The 27,131-nt window shown below is 42.0% G+C and overlaps 1 protein-coding gene across 2 annotated transcripts in view; it reads left to right on the top strand.

Moving 5' to 3' along the window:
* Positions 1–3,319: 3,319 nt before the first annotated feature.
* Positions 3,320–27,131, top strand: part of LYN (LYN proto-oncogene, Src family tyrosine kinase) — a 122,891-nt gene continuing 99,079 nt past the window's right edge. For both annotated transcript variants that reach the window (XM_066266142.1, XM_066266145.1), the window contains exon 1: positions 3,320–3,597. The gene's annotated coding sequence lies outside the window, so the exon portion shown is untranslated. The remainder of the gene's footprint in view (positions 3,598–27,131) is intronic.

A 27,131-nucleotide genomic window follows, 5' to 3' on the forward strand; every position in this document is an offset into this window, starting at 1 on the left:
AGGTTACTGTGAGCCTCTGGCCACCACATTTTCATCAATTGATTTATATAGGTGACCTTGTTTTACATTTGAATCTGTTTAAAGACACCTCATTTAATATATATTGTTGACTCACTAACACTGAAATCACAGCCAACAGCAGTATAAATCATGCCTGAACCAAGCTCTACTAACATACATATTTCTTCCATTAGACACATCATAGCCTTGTGTGCTGGGGACACTAGCATTTCAACACTAGAAATAGTGAAATCACCAACAAAAACTACAAAAATGCAAAAAAAAACACCCAAAACACCCAAACCATGGCAGTATAGTAATCAGAAGAAGGACATGTGTTTAATGTTTATATAGCACGGGAGTTAAACAAGAAGGCAGAGAGGGCACTGCCGTGTTTGACCTCAGCTGGGAATGTAAGCGTGGAGAAATGGACATTTTCATCACTGTGCTCATGTCTAGGAATGATGGTGAAAGTGCTGTAAGTATTGATGTTGGGGTTACAAACACATTTTAGTGAGAAAATGAATTTTTTTTAATAATTTTATTTCTTTAATGGGGTGACATCAATAAATCAGGATACATATATTCAAAGATAACATGTCCAGGTTATCTTGTCATTCAATTATGTTGCAAACCCATCACCCAAAGTCAGATTGTCCTCTGTCACTTTCTATCTAGTTTTCTTTGTGCCCTTCCCCCTCCCCCTTTCCCTTCCCCTCTCCCCCCTCCCCCGTAACCACCACACTCTTATCAATGTCTCTTAGTCTCACTTTTATGTCCCACCTACGTATGGAATTTACTTATTTCACTTCATATAATGTTATCAAGATCCCACCATTTTGCTGTAAATGATCTGATGTCATTTCTTATGGCTGAGTAGTATTCCATAGTGTATATGTGCCACATCTTCTTTATCTAGTCATCTATTGATGGGCTTTTTGGTTGTTTCCATGTCCTGGCCACTGTGAACAATGCTGCAATGAACATGGGGCTGCATGTGTCTTTACGTATCAATGTTTCTGAGTTTTTGGGGTATATACCCAGTAGAGGGATTGCTGGGTCATAAGGTAGTTCTATTTTCAGTTTTTTGAGGAACCACCATACTTTCTTTCATAATGGTTGTACTACTTTACATTCCCACCAACAGTGTATGAGGGTTCCTTTTTCTCCACAGCCTCTTCAACATTTGCTATTACCTGTCTTGTTAATAATAGCTAATCTAATAGGTGTGAGGTGGTATCTCATTGCCGTTTTGATTTGTATTGTGAGAAAGTGAATTTGCTAATGCGGAATCTGAAAAATGCAGATGGACTATCCATAGTTGATTCCATTTCCACTCCTTGCTCCTTCTGTCCTCTTTGGTCACATGCTTCACCTTCTGCAAACCCTGCTTACTCTGTGAAGGGGTCTTTGTTGATTTATGGCCTGTCTCTAATCATTCCATTCTGTGCTCAATTCTCAACAAAAAATGCTATTGAGACCACTCAGTCCATCAATCAATGAACCAGTCTATGAATACTAAGGAGATATTTTAAAGCACCTAACAGAATTTTTGAGAGGAACAATGGGAAAGGGCAATACCTTCCAAAGAGGGGTTTACTATCTACCAGTACTTGAAAGAAAAGGTAACATGTGAAACAAAGGCAGACAGTGCTAAAAAGTACTTAAATCTAGTTTTAAATAAATGTCCACTATAAGTGCTCTAGATGAGTCAAGTGATGAACTAGGATTTTGTGAGTGAGGAGTTAGAAGCGGTGGAGCTGAGTGTAAGCCCAGTTCTGCCTGATGATACTGTGTTCCTTATTCCAAGAGACATTTTACCAAAAAACAAAGCACAGGATAGCCCAGATGGATTAATCAACACCAAACATTTTGTTCCCATTCTCTATTGCCACATGCCTTTAGCCAGAATCTCAAGGAGTCATTGGTAACAGCAGATATTTTAATTTAGGGCCAATATATTTGAGAGGTCATCATGAAGAAAAGTGCAGGAAATGGGCCCTCCGGCCGTGAATTGCTTCATAAGATCTGTGACAGATTTCACTCACGTGCTCAACATCTTCCAACAGGTAACCCAACCCTCCTTTCAGCAGGAAACTAACCACTGCATCCAATGAACATCATAGGCATAAACCACGCTGCCTTTTTTTTTTTTTTTTTTTGCACTTAAGGTAGTGGTTTTCAAACCTTTCTACTCTCTTACCAGTAACAAATAACTCATGATGTATGGATTGTGTTACAAGGTGGCTGACCTGGCTGCTGGCTGCTGGACTGTGACTGTAGCTGTCTTAGGTGGGGCCAGCCTAAGGACATTCTTAATAAAAGGTAGTTGGTCTCAATGAAGAGCTTAGCCCTGAATCTGGTACCCAATATTCCCTATGTAAGAATTTGCTATGATTAACACAAAGACCAAGTTTTCCACAAGGGGTGGTTTATTTCTAAGTTCTACAGTGTAGTGCAAAGCTGGGATCCCAGTGAGCTGAATCTTGATTACAAGCGGACATCCACGGTGACGGAGACTAATATTACATCTTAGATTTGTAAGTGGTATTTACTAATTTGGAACATGAGCTTGGAGAGGTAGTCATTCTTGGGCACACCTGACATATGCCAAACACAATGTTTACAAAGATAGTAAAAATGAAAGAATGATAAGGACCATTATTACTGTGTACTAGGTACAGTGTGAGCACTTTATAGAAGGCATTTCATCCTCCCAGTAACCCTGTGAGGTAGGAATTCTTATCTCCATTTTCCTGGGAGGAAACTGAAGTTTTGAGGAACTGAATAATTGTCAGGCCTTTAAACTCCACAGCTCCTTGCCCCCTTACTATCAATAACTTGAACATCCCTGGTGTACACTCTTAAGGATCTTACTCTGTACTGATTAAGAACTCAACGAGACCTTGAGCTTCAACACGGTGTATCTCATCCTTTCTCTACAGAACTCCAAATGCGGGAAGATCAGAGTGCGCCCCCTCTGCTGCCAGGGACACCCCACTATTCAACACCTTGGAGAGGAGGTTGGAAGAGAAGGAATGAGGTTTCGCCGACTCCAACACTCCAGAGAGTCTCCCTGGAAGACCCTTCTGTTTTCTCTACAGGAGAATGGTGGGTCTGAGGCGGCTCCACTCTTCCAACCTGCACACTGGGACACCAGGTTTCTTTGCCTTCAAAGCTCTCCGCGACGGCCACACTAAAGATCCAACCTTGGGCAAAGGCCAAACGGTCACTTCCCCGCCCCCCGGGCGCAGTATGCAAATCCGAGCACCAGGAAGTAGCTGGGACCTCTCGACCAAGCTTAGCGACAGCCAGTTCCTCTCCCGCCGCACTGGGCCGCCCGCCGCTCGCTCCCGGCCGTGGCGCCTCCGGGCCCAACGTGCTGCAGCCTCCAGCCGGTGCGGCAGGCGGGGCGGCCGCGCCATCCTGGGCCCTGAGCCCGCAACTCCTCGCCTCGCGTCCTCGGTGTTTGGCCAGCAGCCCGTCTCTACCCGGGTCGCGTTGGGCCGCCCCGTCGCGTCCCCCGCTCTGAACTCAAGTCACCGTGGAGCGCCGCAGCCACCGCCCCCGCCGATCCGCAACTTTCACCGGGAGCTGGTGAGTCCCAGGCTTGAGCACGGGGAGGCTGGGTGGGAACCGCGGCTGTGACACTGGCTGGAGTCTGGGGCGTGGAGTCGGCCCTGGACGTGGGGTCGGACCTGGACCGGGGGCCAGGAGACGGCTCGGACCGCGGGAGCGAAGGACGCGCGCCGCTTCCTGGCAGCCCTGGCGCCCGGCCCGGCGGTGAGGGCACCCAGACGACTTTAGCCTGTGGGTGACCGGCCGGGGGGTGGGGTAAGGAGGAGGGGGCGGGCAGCTCCGCAGGTGTCCTCCCCCCCCCCCCCAGCCGCGCAGGGGCGTGGTGGGAGGGGCGGGGGCGGGCACCGCAGGGCTCTCGGGCGCGCACCGGAGGGCCAGATGCAGTCCCGGTGCCAGCTGCTCTGGAGCGCTGCGGGGAAGCCACGCTCCGCGCGGAGCCGGCGCGCAGCCGGGACTCTTGAGGAGACTCTTTGGGTTGCACAGTCTGGGCTTCCCGCTGGCCCTGGGTCCCCAGAGGCGAGGCGTGGGCCTCAGCCCCGGCCCCTTCCCAAGCCAGTGGGTAGCTTTCTTCCTGGGGAACCGCGGCAGAAATGTGACGTCGAGGGGCTGCGGCGGTGACTGCTGTGCACCCTCCCGCTGCGCCTGGCGCCTCTTGGCCTGCGGAGCAGCAGTCCCGTACCTCAGCCTTGGAGAGGAAGCGAGAGTTATTTTAAGAATTCAGGGGTTGCCTTTTCTTCGCCTTGGGGGAAGGGTGTAAGCATCAGTTCCCACTTTCCTGCGTTATCTTGACCGACTGTGTCAGCTTCTAGATGCTGTGCATTTGTAATGTGCCTTCTAATAGACGACGTCCTATGGTCTTATGGTAGTGTATCCAGTTTGTATGTGTGTGTGTGTGTGTGTGTGTGTGTCTTACAAACCCTACTCAACTTTTTAAAATCATCATAGAAACCTGAGTTGAATGCGGGCCTTGCAAGTTCCTGAGTGTGAACTTGGGCATATGACTGAAATTCCTGGTTTGGGTTGGGAAAACATATCTACCTCCTGAGCCATTTATTACACGTAAACCCCAAACATGTAGTAGACATATTATGAATGGCACTATTATTTATTGAAAATAATTCTGACCACAAAAGTGAGGCTTCCTTTTCTTTGCAATTTGATGGTTTTAAATCTGTACGATTGAACCACCTGGCCTTACTAGTAAATTTGCTTAATATAACAGAGGTTTGCTGCCCCAAAGCAGCGCCCCGGAGTCCAGCTCTCCCTAAGAGCTAGCCATTAAGAATGTTCTACTTATTTTTGACTTGTTGGCTGCCCCAGCCGGTTGTAGGGTCTGGGAGGGCAGGGGCGCTCCCTCTGTACTGGGAACATCTCAAGTAGTGAAGAGGGGAGTAGGCTCTGACAGCAGGGCGCTTATAAAGCACTCATAGCTCTTCCTGAGTGGGGTAAAGGGCTGGAGGAGGAGGGACTCAGCTTGTCCCTGATTTTCTTTGGATGTTAAGAGGTCTTGAGCTGGAAGAAATGTCATCTGATCACAAGAGGCTTTTGGTAACTGAGCCTTTTTGGATGTGGAATGGGGCAACCCTCTTCCTGAGAGAGGGGTGGAGAACCTGATATAAGGGAAAACAGCAGCCAGGAAACCTGAGTTTGGGTCTCTGCCACCATTTACCAGAGCTGTGATTTGGAATAAGTTACTTGGCCATTAATTCAGCCAGCATTTCCTTTATGACAGAAACCAGCATTATAGTATGACTTCCCCCATGTGTATAGTCTATATTAACAACTACAAGAAAGCTCCATGACAATAGCTTTATCTGTCTTGGCCAAAATGCTAACCTCAGAGCCTGTTGCATAGTTGAGATTACTTGGAAGAAGGAAATAAAGTCTGGCCCTGTGCAAAGCAGAAGGAACAGAGCTGGGAGTCCTAAGGCATTTGAAGCCAACTGGCCTTCTGTCCTGGCTTCTAAAATGAGGATTTAAGAGACTTTTTTGGACTATCAAGTTATCCCAGCGCTAGTGCTTTAAGTGGGAAGCTCCACTCAGAACTGGTGATTCTGCTGTATTACCTGGAGAGGGGGCTTGATTTGGAGTGTAAGACGTAGCCTGCAAAATCCCCCAAAACACACTATCTTAAGGCATTATGTCGCAAAGGAATGTAGAGAATTTGTGATATCCCTCTCCCCCAGCCGCTTTCTCCAATGGTATTATTCTCTTAGCAGTTCTGCAAATCAATGATTTTTGAAGCCTTTTAGTTCCATTATTTTTGTATTCAGAAATAAATCAACAAAATATCTGAGATGCCAGTTGGTTCACATGAATATATGGAGTTGGCATTTATAAATATTAAACCATATTATCCATAAACAGACCTATACTAATTTCAAAGCTGTATAAATAAAAATACAATATGTACACATACAGAGCGTGGAACATTGTTACAATTTACTTATACTGTTGATGTCAGTGACCTCTATGTCCTCAGACATGTATAGTATTAATATTGAAAGGTCTCCGCAATCATTAGTGAGAGCATTGATCAACGACATGTCAGACCTCTCTTGGGCACTTTGTGGCAATGATGGTGCCAACACCTTTTGCGTGCCCAGGGCTCTAAAGCCTTCCTAAGCTCTGATTTCATTTGAACCTCTCTTCCCCTGGCCACTCTCCTCAGAGTAGGAAGAAACAGATGTAGAAAAAGAAGTTTGGTGGCATGTTCAAGGTCACAGACCTGGTTAAGTGGCACTGTTGGGCTGAATAGGTATATTTTATGGCTCCAACTTTAGAGCTTCTCCCCCTTTTATGCCTTTGGACCTGTAGTAGCTACGCATTTACTTAAAAGCAAAGAAATTATTTTATCACTTAGTACACATTTTTAAAACAGTATCACGGATATTTTCATCCATCACTTGGTAATTACCTGAACTAAGTGGCTAACTGCTCAAGACAAGTGAGCAGATGCACCAACTAGGGTTCTTAAGCTGAACTGGGGAGAAGAACTTCTCGGCCTTTCTGCATTGCTTCCTGTTTGAGGAGGGCATCACTGATAACTGCCAGGGTAACATGTACTGGCTGCTGTCAGGGCAGCTCTAGGGACTGCTATCAGGTGCTTATTGGTTAATACAAAAGTGCCCAAATAGCATTTTGCAAAGGAATTCTCTCCAGTTTCTACTCAATGAGCCTCTTTATGTGGTTGTTATTCAGGGGTGGGTAAGAGCAGGTTTACAGGTGTTCATATGGAAAATAATGCAATAATTAATAAATATTAATTCAAGAATGACTTCTGTTTCTCATACTCACAACTGTCAACTTACTTTTGCCCACTCCTGTATCAGTGAGTGCATCATTCAGGGTGAAGCTAATAAAGGAGACGGGCTCCATAGGATGCACATTAAAACAAAAACCCTATTTACTGAGCTCCTGCTTTGAGCAAGGTGCTATGCTAAGCCCACACTCCTATAAGAGGTAGGCATTGCCTCCATCTTTTAAGATTGGTAATGAAGACTGGAACATGGAAGAGGAAGTTGGTTTGGGTTTCTTTTTTTCTTTTTTTTTTCCAGTCAGAAATATCGAAAGATTTCTTACAGCTGCCTAGCTTCCTGATACTTAAATTGTGAAATGTTGAGTTTATGCTATCATCATTTCTGTAATTTATTTTGAGTAAGTTCCCATTTGGTAGAGAAGCCCAAGTGTAGAAAATTGTATGGAAATCTGTCAATTTACAAATTAGAGTTTTTGCAACAGGCCAGATGAGGGACTGGGATCTTCTTTTAGATATCTTTGGCTTAAGTTAGCTGGAAAGGCTTTCTTATAATTTAGAACAGCAAGTTTACATAGTAATTACTTGGGATGATGTATTAAAAAGGCTCATCCATGCTGAGATGTTCCAGGGGCCTATAATGGTCTTTGCTCTTCATTCTTGGGCTTTTTCTTATTCTGTACTGCATTTTCCCCCAGTACTGAACAAACTGTCAACTTTCCTTCTTTGCTACAAAGCTACAATATTTCTTGAAAGTTATATTTACGATCAGGATGGAGATTTTATTTGTATAGAACTCCAAGTGTTGGTTATTTAATTGTGCTTTATAACTCTCAGCTTATTTCCCGTTTCCCTTCTCCAGCTCCCACCTTCAACTCCAATCCCCGCATTGTACAGAGCCTTTAAGCCAAGAATTGAAATGATAGGAATGGATCATGTAAGGGAAGAGATTTTTAGTTAGTCTCACTGTAACTCTGTTCATTTTGAAAAATGCTAAGATATATAAATGATGTTCCATAAAGTTACACAAATGGAGATGCATTTACAGAATCCATTTGAGAAGGTGTTTCTTAGTGCTCTAGGCTCTGCTTTCGTTGAGCTATAGGACCCTGGGAAGAAGGTTTCGTTCTTGTAGCTCTGGGGGTCTTTTCCTTTTTACAGTTCATACTTCGAAGTCAAATATTGCTGGGCTGCCACTTCTTCTTGACTGTAATCTGTGTTGATAGGAAGCTCTTTGTCAATTGGAAGCTCTTCCCCAATTCTCCTTCCTCTCTTTATGTGTACAACATGTGATTGGGAACTGTAATGACTTCTTTGGGCCTACTTTTAGGTGTGAGTGAGAACACACAGCGGGATTGGAGAGATGGGTCTGGATTCATACTAACTAGAGCAGTGATATCTTCTTAGTGTTTGGGCCTTTGGGTGCCTCGACTCTTCCTGTAAATGTTAATCCCCCAAAGAGGTGAGGGGAGCGGAGAAGCTTGTTTGAGAGCGGCTTGGGGAGAAGGAGGAGCACTTCTGCTTTCCGCTGGGAAGCTGTGTCACGGAGAGCAGAACTGTAGTGGGAGGGCCGAGAGAGAAGGCCGGAGGGAGGAGGCTGGCGAGGAAGTGCTACTTCCTCCTGCTCGGAGGCACTGGGCCTGTCATTTGCCTGCAGCCCCACCTCTCTTACCCGCAGTTCCCGTAGGTTCATTCTACCACTCCTGAGGTTCATTCTACCACTCCTGCTCTGTTCGTTTTCAGTTTGCTCCTGGGAAAGGGCTAGGGGGGCAGGAAGAGAGAGAAAAAGAATGAATGTAGTCATGGTGCAGAGCCTTCCCCTGGCAAAGCCCTTAGTGGCCATGCTTGTATTTTCACCAACAGAAAGATGTATGTTTTGAAATTCTCCATCATGGAAACTATTATGAAACTCTTAAGTAGATATTTTGAAATCCTTTAATGTTTAGGCAACCTAATGATTTCTTAAATCCAACTACAATGGTTTGGTTGTGTTTTTAACATTAAACTATAGCCTCTCGTTAAACTTTTGGGATTGAGCAGTGTCTTTTAAACTTATTTGACCACGTATTTGACCTTGGGCCCAAATGGACATTTTTCTGTATGCAAAAACAAACAAACAAAAAAAACCCACCAAAAAATATTGGTGGAAGAGAGCCTCTTCCCACGTTGTTAGGGAATGATCAGAGCAGTCCTGAGACCAGCTTGACAGAATTTAAAACACTCAGGGGCAGGCGCAGTAATTCCATATACTCTAGTCCAGGAGGAAGGTGTATTAAACAAATGCAAATTATCTTACATCTATACAATGGAATACCTTGTAGATATCTTTTTAAATTGTATCAAATTACACTTATATGAAAGAGTTTTTTAAAAGCTGAACACAAATTGGTAAGTAATATATGATATTATTTCTGAATTAGAAGATACATATGTGGGACACAAATCTGTAAGCTATGCATATCAGTAATTTTTATACTAAAGTTTAATAGTGATTATTTTTAAGGGATGAGTGAATGCTGATTTCTTTATGTGCATTTTTTTTTAATGAGCATCAGTAATATGACTTTAAAACAGCAGTATAATGAGTAATGACATGGAGCCCATATGACTGCAGAAGGAATGTAGGAGCCATCAAAAAACTTTGGGGCAAAAGAGGCTAATAAGACATTTGTGTGGCTATTACTGTAAGCAGACTTGCCCCTGGAGGACATAATGTGCTATGGGTATTGTAAATAGAGATATTTTCTTAAGGAAGCATCCACCTTTCATATTTAGTTATATTTAGCATTGAGTTGAGCAAACCTTTCTTGAGCACCCCTTCTGAGTCAGACACAGTGTCAGAAGCTGGGACACACATGTGTGGACCATATTGAGATCTTGAAGGCAACGGGGAGCACATGAACCCAGGAAGGAGCCATGCTGGAAAGGAACAGATCAAGTTGATGCAGGGATCATTTGAAGGCCAAAGGACTCTGTCTGGAGAGGTAGTCTGAAAGCGAGGAGGATCCTTGTAAGGAACTAAATGTTGGATTTTATCATGTAAGCAAAGGAGAATCATTGGAGCCCTTTAGTGGGAAGCTGATTTTTTTCCATAATAATCAGCTTCCTGCCTAGAAAAGACCTGGAGCATCCTAACTGCTTTGAATAGGTGGATGATTAACTGAGGGACCTACAGGGACTTCCACAGAGATTAATTTGGGAATAGAAGATGACATTTATTGCTGCTTTACATGACAGCCGAAGGCTTAAGCTTGCAGTCACTAGTGAATAGGTACCTACGTGCCATAAATAGTGATAATCTTGTCCAAACATTTATCTACATCTTCTTGATGATGGCAACACTATTGAAAAAATAAGCAATTTGGAGTTGAGGACTAAGTGTCTGCGGAGTTAGAATTTTCCACTGGATTAAATGGGGACTATGTTGTAAGGCCACAGCTTGGTATTGGAATTGGGCTTTTGCTATATAAATTATTTTATTAAAAGCATCGCTATAATTAGGAGTGGCAATATTTGGTCAAAATGATGTAATTTACCAATTATGCAGGTAATTATCTTGCATAATCAGATTTGGCAAATTTATTATCTACTGTATTTGATTTCAGTTATTACTATTTAATAATATTAATAAATCACTAACATTATTAACAAAATTAATAAATTAATCAGTGTTGGTTATTAATTTTAAATTTGAGAAGGGATAGTGTAATATGTTGGAAAGTAAATGGGCTTCCAAGTTAGACAGTTCTGAGTTCCTGTCTAGGTTCCATGCTTGTGACTTTAGGCAAGTTACTTATTTATAAAATGATGATAATAATGCCTTCTCCTTAAGTTTGTGGTGGTAATTAACAGCTAACATATAATTGAGAGGGGAGAAACTCTGTTCATTCCTTCCATCAACAAACATATACAGTTTCCTTTGAACAACATGGGTTTGAACTACATAGGTTCACCTATTCGTGGAGTAATAGTATTTTTTGTGTGTGTGTTTTTCTGAAGTTGGAAACGGGGAGGCAGTCAGACAGACTCCCGCATGCGCCCGACCAGGATCCACCCAGCACGCCCACCAGGGTGCTATGCTCTGCCCATCTGGGGCATCCCTCTGTTGCAACCAGAGCCATTCTAGAGCCTGAGGCAGAAGCCACAGAGCCATCCTCAGCACCTGGGGAAGAGAGAGGTAGAGGGAAAGGAGAGGTGGAGGGGTGGAGAAGCAGATGGGTGCTTCTCCTGTGTGCCCTGGCCGGGAATCGAACTCGGGACTCCTGCACACCAGGCCGACGCTCTACCACTGAGCCAACCGGCCAGGGCCAGTATTTTTGATTTGCAATTAGGAATCTGAGGATAGGGAGGACCAAGAATATGCATCATTCTTTGCCATTTTATGTAAGGGACTTGAGCATTTGCCAGGGATCCTGGAACTGGTCCCCCACAGATACTAGGGATGCCTATAGTTAAGCTTTAAGGGAGTAAAAAGTTATATGTGCATTTGACTGCATGGAGGTCAGCACCCTTACTCCCCTGTGTTGTTCAAGGGTCAGTTGGTCTATGTAAAAATATTGTCGCAGTCTGGGAGAAGTTCAGAGTCTACTGGGTGAGTCAATCATAAACCATCCTACTTAGCACAGTGGAGGCTCAGGTGTTTGGTCAGTTGAGCTTCTTATTTGCCTGTGAGGTACCAGGAATTGCCAGTGGCTACAGAGGTCAGCAGGATGGTCTCTGCATCCAAAGATGCTGTAAGTAGTGAGGGCATGGAGACATTAATGTGGTTTTCACAGAGTGTGATCAATGCTGTCCTGCAGTACGAAGTTGTCTGCCAGCAGGAGGGAGGGCAGTTGGTCATAGTGAGGACAAGATGCTGGAGCAGGGTCCGGTAGGGGAGAAGGAATTCTCCAGTTGGAGGCCTTATGGGAAAGTGCAAAGGTGTGAAAGAGCCTAGGGATTCCAGAACGGTGAGGGTACCCTTGGCCTGGGCCACAGGGATGATTGATAGCATCTTTAAATAATGAGAGGTAATATGGAGAGTGACAGATACAGACAGTAATCAGTGCAATCCCTGGCTTCAAATGAATGTTTAATATTGATTTATGGTAATCAATATAATCATATACACACCATAAGAGTTGGTTTTTGTCTCTGGACCACACTGGCTTTTTGAATTGTTTCAAATTCAGTGGATGTCAAATATATATATATGTGTGTGTGTGTGTGTGTGTGTGTGTGTGTGTGTGTGTATATGAGACATATACATATGATATATATATGAAATTTTACCAATTCAAATTTCATAACTGCCTGCTTCTTGGTTTTCAGTTTTTTTTTAAGATTTAAATTGATTAAGATAATCACTAAATGAGGATTTAAGTGTAATTTTCTTTAAATTCCTTTCCAAGTAGATAATCTTTCAGGAGTCTATAGAAAAAGTATTTCTTTCTGCTTTGGTGAATGACTCTCAAATGTTACATTGTTGCTATAGTCATAAGTCTTCAACTAAGGTAATAAATACTCTAGAATCCGATTGAACAAATGCCTTGCCCCTCTGGTGTCAAGTGTTGACTGCTGGGCTCTTGACTTCACCTGTCTATCTTGGTAGACAACATTAGTATCTTAGAATCTTACAGAAGGACAAGTTTGATGGTGTGTCTTACACATTGTCTTTAGCAGGTAGTCACTTTCCTTTGAACAATGGATTTGAAATGTTAGTGTCGGCCCCCATGATTCTGATGCAGGTGATGGGAGTCACATTATGAGAAGCACTGTGCAGGGATATTCCTGTTGCCTAAAGTGACTCATTTCATTTTTGGATAGATATGAGTATTAGAAAGCTTTTTCTCTCATGCTTCAATATTTTATTTCTATAGTTTCTGCCTGTTGGTTCTAGTTCTGCCCTCTGGTACTGTTTCCACACATTTGAAGCGAGCCTCTATTGGGTTGACTAACCATTGACTGTGGCTGTAAGTATGGGAAGTATAGGGACATTGTTGACCACCTGTCCACCCAACATTATTAGTACACCTCTCTTCCTAACAGAACCAGATTATTTCAGGATCCATTGTCTTCTTGAAGTTTCAGTTTAAGTCTTCCCACCCCATCTATATAGATGGCCCTGACTGGTTGAAGGCTCTTGTTCTTGTCTGTGATTGCTTCATCAATGGGTGGGTATACTTTGGCTTGAACAGTAATCAGTAAAGCAGTGTTCCAAAGATGGTCCTAAGATATGAGTAGCAAAAGAGTGGGGGAGGGAAGAGAGAATGAAAGTTATGGGTCGATGAAGGATAAACAACCAAAAAAAAAAAACAAAACACAAAACAAAATACCGTAGGTAAGAGTCAGAAAATTAGAAGGAAAATACTGTAAGTTTTCCTGATTACTAATGTGTAATGTACATAGTATGTGGCTGGCCACCCTGTGTTTCTTCTAGTCACATAGACTTGTGTGGCATTAATGCTGATAATTGAGCTTCTGTAGCCATAGTTTATTTTTTAAATGTATATTTATTGAGTATTGGGTGTTAGGCATTGTAGTGTGTACTTGGGGAAAAACATAGACATTGTGAAGTTTCTTCCCTAGAAGCGTTTAATAGTACTCTAATCTCTGTGCTGTTCTCAGACCGAATCCTGACAAATTAATTTGCTGTGGTTGAGGGTGGGACAATAACCTTCCTGTTTAGGAGAATCATGAGCACCTGAATTAGTGTACAGAAATGATTTCTGGTAAGAAGGAAGGTAGTGTGTGATATGGTTAGAACATAGGAAATGGAGTTAATCACATTTGGGCTCAAATTCCAGATCTGTCCCACCCTAGCAACAGGACAAGGTACCTCAGGGTCTTTTATATATAAACATCAAAAATTTGGTTGTAAGTATTTCAGGTTGCAGTAGATTCAGAGCTAGCCACATGTGACACACATAGCTAGTGGTAGTCATTGTTATTGTTACTATCAAAAGAAAGTTACTTAGGATAGCTACTATCAAAACAAAAACAAACAACAACTGAAACAAAATCAGAAAATACCAAGTGCTGGTGAGGATGTGGAGAAACAGGAACCCCTGTGCACTGCTAGGGGGAATGTAAAATGGTGCAACTGCTATTGAAAACAGTACGACAGTTTCTCAAAAAACACTAAACATAGAATTACCTAATGATCCAACAATTCCATTCCTGGGTGTACACCCCAAAGAATTGAAAGCAGTCTCAAAGAGATCTTTGTACCCCTGTGTTCACTCACGTTGGCAAAGGGATATAAGCAACTCAAGTACCTATCAGTGGATGAACGGATAAACAAAATGTTATGTATCCATACAATGGAATAGTGTTTGGCCTTAAAAAGGAAGGGAATTTTTTTTTTTAGTAATTTTATTTTTTTAATGGGGTGACATCAATAAATCAGGATACATATATTCAAAGATAACAAGTCCAGGTTATCTTGTCGTTCAATTATGTTGCATACCCATCACCCAAAGTCAGATTGTCCTCTGTCACCTTCTATCTTGTTTTCTTTGTGCCCCTCCCCCTTTCCCTCTCCCATTCCTCCCCCCCCCCCTAACCACCACACTGTTATCAATGTCTCTTAGTTTCACTTTTATGTCCCACCTACGTATGGAATAATGCAGTTCCTGGTTTTTTCTGATTTACTTATTTCGCTTCGTATCATGTTATCAAGATCCCACCATTTTGCTGTAAATGTTCCGATGTCATCATTTCTTATGGCTGAGTAGTATTCCATAGTGTATATGTGCCACATCTTCTTTATCCAGTCATCTATTGACGGGATTTTTGGTTGTGTCCATGTCCTGGCCACTGTGAACAATGCTGCAATAAACATGGGGCTGCATGTGTCTTTACGTATCAGTGTTTCTGAGGTTTTGGGGTATATACCCAGTAGAGGGATTGCTGGGTCATAAGGTAGTTCTATTTTCAGTTTTTTGAGGAACCACCATACTTCCTTCCATAATGGTTGTACTACTTTACATTCCCACCAACAGTGTATGAGGGTTCAAAAGGAAGGGAATTTTGACCCATGCTAAAACATAGATGAACTTTCAGAACAGTATGTTAAGAGAAATAAGCCAGTCACAAAAGGGCAAATACTGTGTGGTTCCATTTACATAAGATACTCACAGAGAAGTCGAATTCATAGGGACAGCAAGTAGAATGGTGGTTGTCAGGGACTGGGGGGGGGAGGGGAAATGGAATTCTTGTTTAATGGGTGAAGAATTTTAGTTTTGCAAGGTGGAAAATGTTCTGGATGTGGATGGTGCTAATAGTTGCACAAGAATATGAATGCACTCACTGTCATTGAATTGCACTTAAAAATGGTTTAAATGTAAATTTTATATGCTTTTATCACAATTTTAAAAATGACATTTAAAAAGTTTCTTAATAAGCAGAAATGTGTACAAATAGATGAGGGTGGTTTATTTCATTTTGTTTGATACATTTCCCTTATTTTGACTGGGGATTTGCCCACAATTCTGGCTGGTGTTTCTTTTTTTTTCCGGGGGAGGGAACAGGGTATTTCTTTAACTCTGTCTCTTTTAATACAGGGCCATGTGGATTGATGGCCGACAAGATATTGAAATGACTGTTGTGTGGGAGCGAGAGAGACTATATGATAATAGAGAATTTTAAAGGTAGAGATTGTGGGTTAGAGAATGAGGAGAGTTTTCTAACCATCGAAGCTGCCTACCAGAAACTGCCTGGACTAGGAAGGGGTCGGTAGAAGTTTGTAAGCATTATGTTAATCTTTTACAGGATATTTTAGAGAAAGTTGTAGAGTCTAAAAGATGCTTTCTGACTTGATAATTCTGTTATTTATAGTCATTTACTCACCAATTCTAAATTACAGAACAGAAAAAATATTTTCAATAGAATTAAAGGAGAGTTTTTATAGTCTTCCCAGTACTGGAGAGTTGTTTTTTTTTACCCTTTTAACTTAAGCATCACATACACATGGCCACCTAGAGGAAACAGATAAGTCAGGCTGAAGAGAACTGTCGTGTATCCACCCCCAGATCAAGAAGCAGAATGGAGCTCACACCCACTGTGTCCCTGGGCACCCCCCAAACAATACTCCCTCCTCAAAGGCTTCCACCATCCCTCTTCTGGTTTTAGTTTAGTTTCCAATGTTGGCTTTGTAACAATACAGAGTAAGAGATTGAAAAGCAGCACAAAGCCATTTGGCCTGGCAGATGAACAGGTTTTCAAGCTGTGGGTTTGCCTGGCACAGGCACCTCTGTGTGCTAAATTACTGCAATGCAGTCAGAGCAGGTCCTTGTCCTGTTTTTACCCTGCTGTTCAGTTGCTCAGATTCTCATAGGTGAGTTTGATCAGAGCCTTATTCAAATACCTTTTTATTCAACCATTAGTTAATAAAATTAGATGGCATCAGCCATATATAGCTTGTTTTTTTTACCCTTCTCTGTGTAGCTGAGTATATTTATAAATGCAAATTTATAAATGTGGGTGTGATAAGGGTGGTTTCCAGTGACCCACATGTAATCAAACATCCTGTTACAGAACACAGAGCCAGTCTGTGCACAGACATTTGAAAGTACTGACTGGTTTTGTGCATTCAGCTGTGATACTCCTCAGTAAAGGAGGACTCATTTTTCTGATGTGAAGAAACACAGCATCCTTATTGCTGTTTGTTCTGCCTCATGTAGTTTTGACATTTATTTTAGTTGGGGGTGAGAGAGGGCCATGGTTTGACCTGTGGAATTTATTAATCAATGAAGTCATGCTTCATTTATTCATTCAGAAAACATTTCTTGGATCCTCGCTCATCATGAATATGCATGAATAGGACTTGCAGTCATATTCATTAGCTCTCAATAGTAGAATTGTTCCATATATACTCAGCAAGTTAAAATATTTAGAAAACTAAAATGAGGAGCATAAATTTATTTCATATGAAATACAGAGAACACACACAGGCAGCAGAGTACTGAGGTGCTGTCTTTTTGTGAAAACGTCGCAGTTGTGATTCGGGTCAAGGTCAGGAGTAATCAGGAGGCAACAGGGAACTCACAGTTTGACTGCCTGCAGCCTGCAGCCTGCGGCCCCAGGTGCATTTCCCTCTGGCCACAGTTTCTGATGGCTGGCCTCTCTGCGTCTTCACCGCTTACCTGTTGGCAGCCGCTGGCTGGGCTACAGAGGATCGATGGAGGGGAGGATTAGACCAAGGACACTGACCAGAGCAGAGTAATTTTCAAATGAAGGTGTGCATTCTTCAGTTGAGAATAAAAAAAGAAAAAATGGGAAACAGCTTAGCTGGACTCCTTACTTGTCCTGCTGAAGAACGTAGGGTATGCATCACTAACAATAGAGTAGCGTGTGAAAAGCATGTGGCTCTGGGTTGAGCTTTTGGGCATTTGCAGAGCAGCGTGATGTCATAGTTACTAATGAAGAGTCAGGAATGTGGCTCTAAGCCATGCTCTGTCACGCACTGGTGTTGAGGCTGGGCATTAGGTGAAGTTCCTCAAACTCAGAAGGCCTAATTTTCCTAATCCCTAAGACAGTGATAATAGTGTGTTTGTCTCATAACTCATCCAGTTTTTGCAAGGATTAAGTGAGGTAATATTCCTGAGAGCTCTTGGAGAAATCTAACCCATGACACACATTGGACTATTGTTTTGGATTCAACTTTAGTATTACAACCTTTTTTTGATATTGGAGGGTCCCTGCCCCCTTCTGTATTCATGGTGTCCCCGGACTGTTTTGACTGGATTCATTCTTACCTCACCCCAAGTCCTGGGTGACACTGAGCCTTGGCATACACAACAGATGCAAATTCATTCTTATTAAAATGTTGCAGAAAGCAAAGGGAAAACATTTTCTTTTACTAGTAGGCAGTCTTTAAGCATGAGAAATAAAGCAGTTTAAAAAAAAAAAAACAACACCTAGTTTTAGCCAGGCCTGTGGTGACACAGTGAGCAAAGTGTTGACTTGGAATGCTGAGGTCACCCGTTCAAAACCCCGGGCTTGCTTAAGCAAGGCTCATATGACAGGCAATCAATGAACAACTCAAGTGAAGCAACTATGAGTTGATACTTCCGGTTCCCTCCCTACCCCTGTAGAATCAATAAATAAAATCTTCAAAAAACAAAACCCAGCACTAGTTTTATAGATAAAGAAACAGTGAATGAAAACTTTCCTTAATTAGTTAGAGGTGTGCCCGCACCCACAGTGAAATAATTGCAATCTGAATAGCTGTGTGGGGAACGGTGCTCTGACCAGAGAGCTGACTTTCTGCACGCTCCATGTCCACTTGCATCCTGACTGACCTCATAGCAATCTTGGCCTATTCTCTCCTGATGAGCAGATGAGGAGCAACATTAGTACATTAGAGTTTTGATTCATGAGACTTACCATGCCATATAAATGACAATTTGGGTTTTAGATTTAGGAAAGTAAAGTCTCTATTGTATCTTAAAAGGAGCTCTTCCCCCTTCCCAACAAGTTACATGGTGCTTAAAGTCTTATTAAATTAAAAACACCTTGAGATCAAGAACTAACTTTTCAGATGCTAAGCAGACCTCTAACTTCACCTGCGGTGTTTTTGAGGTGGTTGACTGCACCCTGAGTTCTAACAACAGTCCAACTGACTCACTCTTATATTTGCTTTTTCTACCTTGGTTTCTCCCAGTTTAATGGAAAACCTACTGCTTAACATGTATCCCAAAATATTTCAAAATTCCTTTAGCATATGGATATAGCACTCTAAACCATCAGAATAACTTTTTTTTTTTTTTTTTTTTTTTTAACAGAGACAGAGAGAGAGTCAGAGAGAGGGATAGATAGGGACAGAGAGACAGGAACGGAGAGAGATGAGAAGCATCAATCATCAGTTTTTTTGTTGCAACACCTTAGTTGTTCATTGATTGCTTTCTCATGTGTGCCTTGACCGAGGGCCTTCAGCAGACTGAGTAACCTCTTGCTCGAGCCAGCGACCTTGAGTCCAAGCTGGTGAGCTTTGCTCAAACCAGACGAGCCCGCGCTCAAGCTGGCAACCTCGTAGTCTTGAACCTGGGTCTTCTGCATCCCAGTCCAATGATGCTCTATTCACTGCACCACCGCCTGGTCAGGCCAGAATAACTTTTTAAAATTAGTAAACAATCTTTTCTTATGAGAAGATTAAGAAGAATTTAAGTGAAAGTAGATTTGATTTTAAGACACAACTGTGTTCTATTTTTTATCACCTTAAAATTTTTTACTGTACAATTCTATCATTTTAAATAGATATGTAGATTTATTTAACCACCATCATAATAAGGATGCAGAACAATTCTATCTTCCTCCCCCCCGAAAAACTCCCTACTCTCTGATTACCACAAATCTGTTACCTATCCCTCTATTTTTGCCTTTTCCAGTATGTATTATAAATAAAATCACACAATATTGCTTTATTGAAATATAATTCACATACCATATAGTTCACTCACTTAAAGTGTACAAGTAAGGATTTTTAGTACAGTCACTGAGTTGTGCAACCACCACCACAGTCAATTTGAGAACATTTTCATCATTCCAAAAAGAAATCCTGTGTGCCTTAGCAGTCAGTCCCCATTACTCCCAGCCTCCACGTCCCCCTGGCCCTCTAGGCAGTCACTGATCTTTTGTAGATTCCAGGCAACTATTTTTAATGATATTCTGTGTATGGAATTTGATGTTTCACAGACTGAACTGTTTTCAATTTTATTAATTCTACTTTGCAGATGAGGTGTAGTTTATAATGCAATTTCAATAAAGCCTAATACTGTGTGTGGGAGGGCTTTATTGTATCTTTTGTCAAGAAGGACACTCAAAGAAGTTTTTTCTCTTGGGTCTTATACTTAAAAAAATAAAAATGATTCTCTCCGTTAGAATCCTCCACGATGGTAAACGATAGAGTTAGTCACACTGGAATCAAAGTTATTTGGGAGGGAATCCTAGAAAGTTGTTGTAAATTTTGAGGGTAAAGGTGGGCATCCTGTCCTGCTGCATTCTGCTGCTCAGCCTCCCTGCTGCCCAGAGGTGATGGTGGTGTTCTTGACTCCCCGGTTTACTTTGCGAAGTATTTTCTGTAAGCCCCAGCTCCACCCACTAGAGAATGGACATGATCATCGCTTCTCATGGGCTCTCTCAAGCATCATGTGAAATGTGATCATTTGAGCCAGTGCTTCTTAGTAAATCCCTTCTTTGTGAGAGATAATGTCATGTATAGATGGAGGACTTCATCACAGGACATGGCTCCACCTTTAGAGGTATGAATTTCCAGAATTGGAGATATAATCTTGGGCAAGTCACTTAAGTGTTCATATTTGCACTATGGCCATCTATTATGTGACAGCGAATAATAGAATGTCTTTTGAAGTTTAGCTGTAATTATTTATATGGATGTATTTGAAACATAATAGAGGCTTAACAAATACTTAATATTTGCTTTTCTTTTGGGTAAAGTAATCATTTTTTGGCCATTGTAGTCTTCAGGGAGTTTATTCTGTGCAATTTTAGGGAAATTACTGAAAAGATTTTATAAAGGCTATAGTAGTCTGAATTTAGATGCATACTTGGACTTGATCCAGCACTACATTTTGAAATTCTTGTTAAAGCTCAGAAGCACAATGTGTTGCTAAAAAGGAAAGACTGTTTGGGTGAACGATGGACAAAGGAGAAACCCACATCAGGGTGACTTAGTTTTCTGTGCACTGCTTGGTCTCTGTAGGGAACTAATGGAATTTTCTGGCTCTTTAGGGCCTCAAATCCAGACGGTCTTACTGAAGACTAACTAATGATGAGCCACAGGATCCAGTTGGAAATTGTTTTCTTTAGATGAAAGACTGATGTATGAGGACCAAGAAGAAAGAGGAGCAGAGAATAATTAGTTTTGGCACAAAAGTGAAAGCTAATTTATTTCCTAATTGGAAGAATTTCATAATGATGCCTGCCACCACAGTTATTACTTGTTTCACTTTTATATCAGGCAATAATTACCTTTCACAGAAAATATAATAAAAATAGCAATCATTTATTGTGTGTCCTCTGTTAGGTGACCAATTCATACAGGGTGTGTTATTGATATTCTGGTTATTAATAAAAAGAAACCAGGGCTCAGGTAGTAAATAATTTGCTTACTTAGCTGCTAAGTAAATGGAATCTGAGCTAGTTTGACCACCAAGCTGATGTGTTTTATTTAACTTAGAAAGGATATTTTTAAAAAAAGTATGACTATAATATATGAAAGGTAAGATCCTTGACTTTATACATTAACTTAAATACAAACACAAGCAAATATGATTATTCCTGAGAGACTAGTAATAAATGTGATGCAGCCAACATTTACGGAGCATACATGTGCCATTCATTATTCCAAACATTTGCTAAGTTTTTATTCATTTAATCCTCACAACAACCTATGAAATTGGTACAGTTATTATCCTTATTTAGCAGATAAATAAAGGCTCATTAACTTGTGCAGTGTCATGCCACCCTGCAAGGTGGAGCTGGAACTCGAACCCGGGAGGTCTGGCTCTCAAGCCCAACTCTACCCATATGTGAAACCATGTGCACTTTCTCTGACTTCAGGGACACAAAAGCCAGATGCAAAAAGCCAGTCATGGTAGCCAAATCATTGCAGAGCTCACAATTCTGACAATTTTTTAAAAACTTTATTTACAGAGAAGAGAGTAAGAGAGAGGGATAGATAGGGACAGACAGACAGGAACGAAGAGAGATGAGAAGCATCAATCATTAGATTTTTGTTGCAACCCCTTAGTTGTTCATTGATTGCTTTCTCATATGTGCCTTAACCATGGGGCTACAGCAGACTGAATAACCCCTTGCTCGAGCCAGCAACCTTGGGCTCAAGCTGGTGAGCTTTGCTCAAGCCAGAGGAGCCTGCACTCAAGCTGGCGACCTTGGGGTCTCGAACATGGGTCTTCTGCATCCCAGTCTGATGCTCTATCCACTGTGCAACCGCCTGGTCAGGCACTTCTGACATTTTGGTGTCATTTTTACTGTGATCACAGCTAGAAGAGGTAAAGAGGAAAAAAAAATCATTGAAATTGCACAGCAGCTCTGGCTGGATAGTGGTTGGTTAGAGCAACTTTCCTTTCCGAAGCACAGTTTGCAAGTTCCATGGTCACAGCACATACAGGAACATCTCGATATTGCTGTCTCTCTCTTTCCTTTCCCCTCTTGCTAAAATCAGTAAATAAGAATAAAAAAAGAAAAGAAAGAAAAGAAATTGCACTGCAAATTTAAGCATTAAATCAAGAGTTTTAAAAAGAGCATTAGGCCAGTTGAATTTATTTGCATTCACTTCAGCTGGCAACTCAGTTTACGCCAGTTACAGTTGTGACCATTTGCTGGGAAAGAATCATTTTCCTTTCCTGGCAGACCAAAGGGATTTGTTTTATAGCTAAAATGAAATCGTGATTGAGCCTTTTCTTCAGTATTCATCTCACATTTTTCTCTTGCTAAATACATATCTAGCTGTGTTTTCTTCCCATTAAATAGTAATTCTTTGATATCTTATATTCTCCTATTTCTTTACCTTAAAATGATGTTACAAAACCTTGGACTTTGAAAAGTTGTTAAGATTGCAAATAGGAGATAATCAATGGCAAAGGGTAGTATACGATTCAAAGATAAACAGAGCAAGGGAGTCTGCAGCCATCTTAGTTCAGTCCTTCTTGTTTTTCTCGTGGTAAAACCAATATAATCCCCAAGAAGCAGTGTCAACTCTGTGGTCAGTGCCTTTTGTTGAATGAGAGCTTTCTAAAAAGAAGTGAAAAGACAAATGGATAAGATTTCAATTTTTCTTTTAAAAATAAAAATATGTTAGGATCACCTCTACTTCTTTTTCTTACTGGAGTGTCAGGTTGACTTTAAGCAAAACCCAGTTTTCCCTGGTCTTGAAGAAGTCAGTGGAAGTGGAAGTGTTTTGACATTGACTTTAACATAAAAGGAGCTGTCTAATCTCAGTGTGAGTCCTTGTGCTCTGCCTTCGGCTCACGTAGGGGCCTTTTTTGGGTCACCTTGTGGCCTAACTAGATCCACTTCTGGTGACTTCCCTGGACTAATAGTTTCCATATATGGTAGCTGAAGGTTTGGCTTCAGGCAGAGGTGGTGTGTCACTACTGCTGTCTGGGGGTTGAGGGTGCAGTTAGGGAGCCTTGTATCAATACTTTTCATGTCGATTCAGAAGGAACATGGGGGATACACTTACATGCATCCTGTTGACTGATAGGCTGGGCCTGTTGCTGGGTCTGTAAGAACCTTCGGGCTCAGAATTACCACTCCATTCTGAGATCTTTCCAAGGCTGAGCTGGACACAGCAAGGGGAGACCTCCTAGCTGAACGTCTATGCCAAGTCATTACCCATTTGCACTTCTGGCTCACCCAGAGATAAACAGGCAGTGTCAAAGAGGGTGTTAAGACTGTGATTCGGGTTTGTGTACTGCCCTAGGGTGTAGTAATGAGTGTAGGATTCATTACCGGACAGATACAGGGAAGAATCGGGCAGTTAGCAAGTCAACTGAGTCAGTGATGATGTATCGTTTAAAAAATGTCTCATATAGCAGGTCCTTGAGTAATATCCTTTCTTTATAACATTGATTAAAAAAAATTAATTCTGGCCCAGAGCCACTGTCTGTGTGGAGTTTGCACATTCTCCTCTTGTCCGCATGGCTTTTCTCCTGGTACCTCAGTTTCCTCCCATATTCCAAAGATGTGCTAGTGAGGTGCATCTGTGTCTCCACTGTCCCCATCTGAGTGAATGTGGGGGTGCATCTGTGTCTCCACTGTCCCCATCTGAGTGAGTGTGGGGGTGCATCTGTGTCTCCGCTGTCCCCATCTGAGTGAGTGTGGGGGGAAAGGGTCCTGCAGTGGAAGGGCATCCAGTCCAAGGCAGGTCCTGCCTTGTGCCCTGAGCTGCCAGGATCAGTCACTGGCACTGCAACCCTGGATTGGAATCAATGGGCTGGAAATATCATTACTTGCTTTTACTCATCTTTCTTAAATGTATGTGAGTTCATGTTTATTTTAATTTTTAACATTAGTTGTGTTTGTGGTGTTTTTGTGACCAGAAATAGGCCATAGGAACTTAACTCTAGTTTATATCAATTAGCCTAGGGTAAAATTGGTTTCATTATATGTCATCTCAAAGTAACAGTTTCCAAGACCTATCAACGATGTTAAGTGAGGACTTACTGTATTTGTACAGAATGGGAAAGTGTTTTCACAGTAGAGCAGATAGAAGAAAGGAGCCCTTTTTAGAGGTATTTATTTAAAGTCTTCAAGAACAAAGTGAGCGCCTGACCAGGTGGGGCGCAGTGGATAGAGTGTTGAACTGGGATGCGAGAACCCAGGTTCGAGACCCCAAGGTCGCCAGCTTGAGCGCGGGCTCATCTGGTTTGAGCAAAGCTCACCAGCTTGGACCCAAGGTTGCTGGCTTGAGCAAGGGGGTTACTCAGTCTGCTGTAGCCTCATGGTCAAGGCACATATGAGAAAGCAATCAATGAACAACTAAGGTGTCGCAACGAAAAACTGATGATTGCTGCTTCTCATCTCTCTCCGTTCCTGTCTATCACTCTCTCTGACTCTCTCTCTGTTTCTGTAAAAAAAAAAAGAAAAAAAAAGAAAGAAAGTTGACTTTACTGCACACAAGGAAATGCATTTGCAATTATGGGCTCTGTTTATCAATCGGAGCTTTTTTATCCTCCTGAGCATTTTTTTTTCCCTGTTCTGAGTTCAGGTATGGGGTTAGGTTGCCAGTGGATAATTCTAATCCCCACTCTTGAACCAGGGCATGGGAATTGTAATGCCATATGGAATAATTACTGTAGCAATTAACCAGCAGCGAGCCTGAAGCATTTCTATTGCTGTGATTTAAATTTTGATGTGGATTTCAGTTTTTTATTCTTTTTTTTTTTTTTTTTGTATTTTTTTCTGAAGTTGGAAACGGGGAGAGACAGTCAGACAGACTCCTGCATGCGCCTGACCGGGATCCACCCGGCACGCCCACCAGGGGGCGATGCTCTGCCCCTCCTGGGCGTCGCTCTGTTGAGACCAGAGCCACTCAAGCGCCTAGGGCAGAGGCCAAGGAGCCATCCCCAGCGCCCGGGACATCTTTGCTCCAATGGAGCCTTGGCTGCGGGAGGGGAAGAGAGAGACAGAGAGGAAGGAGGGGGTGGGGGTGGAGAAGCAAATGGACGCTTCTCCCATGTGCCCTGGCCGGGAATCGAACCCGGGACTTCTGCACGCCAAGCTGACGCTCTACCACTGAGCCAACCGGCCAGGGCTGGATTTCAGTTTTTGATAAGGTTCCCAACATCTTTAGACTTTGACTTTCTTTTTCAAAAGTGGTTGAGGTTGTATGTAAGTATTTTCTAGTGGTTCTCAACCCTGGCTGCTCATTAGAATTAATGGAGGAACATTTAAACCACCACATACCAACATGTACCCCATCCATTTAAATGGGGGATCCAAGCATCAGTAGTTTTAGAGCTCTCCCTGATTCAGCTTGTATACCAAGGTTGAGAACCACTTCACTAGATCCAGCCAACACAGAATCTTTAGGCTATAATATTATAAGAAAACCTTCAGAATTAGGATGGTCTTGTTTAGATCAGATCAATTAACTAAGCTGAGATGTGCCCATAATAGCTACCTCGCTAAAAGAGTTACTGCAAGCTACTCCCTACCCCCTTTGCAAAAAGGCATCACATGGGGACAAGTTAGGAAGGTATATCGTTTCCTGGGGTTAGACTGCTGGCTCTACTCACTCTCCCCCATGCACTTGAGAGAAACATCGGGAATGGGACAGGGACATACCACCTATTGAGACAGCCTCAGTCACCAAAAACAGCATTGCCTTGGCTGTGTTATAAGCTGTGTCAGGGTACACAGAGCGTCTTGCGCTCTGGGGACTGCACTTTCAGGCCTGCAGTATCTCGCATGTGAAATGGGTCCTGGACATGGTTCTAGCAGTTCCTAGGGTTCCCACTCACCTAGACTTCTGCAGAGCGACCCACGAGAGAGAAAGGAGTTTGCAGTAGGAAATGCTGAGGTAGCATAGTTCTATCATAACTCATCATCAGATTTTTTTTCTTTTACATACAACAGGTTGACTGATAAACTAAAAAATGGGGCATCTGTTTCATGAGAGGGCTGGGATGGTGATGTTGGCCCTGTGAACTTTGGGCAAATGACCCCATCTCTGAGCTGCTTGTTCTCCATCTGTTAGAATTTCTTATCAGGATTGGCTGTGAAGGAGTATGGGAGGGTGCTCTGTTACAAAAGAAAAGAAATGAATTGAACCACCATTCAAACTCCAGCTGACCCAGTGGGGTGAGCCCTCCTGTCTGTGGGAGAAGGAGCAGCCCTGAGGAAACCAGGCACTTTGTCCGAGAGGCATTTTCCTCTTTCTGCATCATTCATGGTGGTTCAATCAGCCATCACTGTCCACTAAAAAAAAATACTGACATGCTGGTGAGGATGTGGGCAGACAATCACTTCAGGAAACCCTTTAGCAGTTCCTTATTCAATTCATGCATCTACCTCACCACCAAGCAGTTACACTCCTAAGGATTTGTGAAAAACAAATCATATATCCACAAAAAGATGTGTATAATGATGTACATGTCAGCTTTTTTTATAGTATATGTACATATATATTTAAAACACTGAATATGTCTCAAATATTCATTATTAGAAGAATGGTTCAATAAATTTGGATTATATATTCATCAAATGAGATACTAGCCAGACAAAGAAGATACTGATACATGCAACAGCTGATTGAATCCCAAAACATTATATTAAGTGAAATAAGTCAGACAGTAAAAATACCCACTGTATGATTTTATTTGTACGAAGTTCAAGAACAGTGCGCAAGGTAGGGGATGTGTGTGACTTAGAGAGGGACACAAAGGGACTGTTGAGGTGATAAGAGTGTTCCGTATCTTGTTTTAGAAGGTGGAGATGTGGGTGTAGACGTATCAGAACTGATCTCTCATAGCATTTAAGAGATGTGTATTTCACTGTATATACATTCTTTTTGTGGTGGTTAATCAAAATTTATTTTTCTTATTTTTTCTAATTTGTAGTAAAATATATATAACATGACATTTACCATCTTGACCATTTTTAAGTGTACCGTGGCATTAAGTCCATTCACATTGTTCTGCGACCACCACTAACACCCATCTCCAGAACACTGCATGTAAATTTTGCCTCAATAAGAAAAGAAAACTAAAAATAATGTCATATGGTAAGGTTCGATTAAGCTGTGACTGAGGTAGTAACCTGGTATATA

This window comes from Saccopteryx bilineata, chromosome 3 (genome assembly GCF_036850765.1).
Source record: "Saccopteryx bilineata isolate mSacBil1 chromosome 3, mSacBil1_pri_phased_curated, whole genome shotgun sequence".
NCBI lineage: Eukaryota > Metazoa > Chordata > Mammalia > Chiroptera > Emballonuridae > Saccopteryx > Saccopteryx bilineata.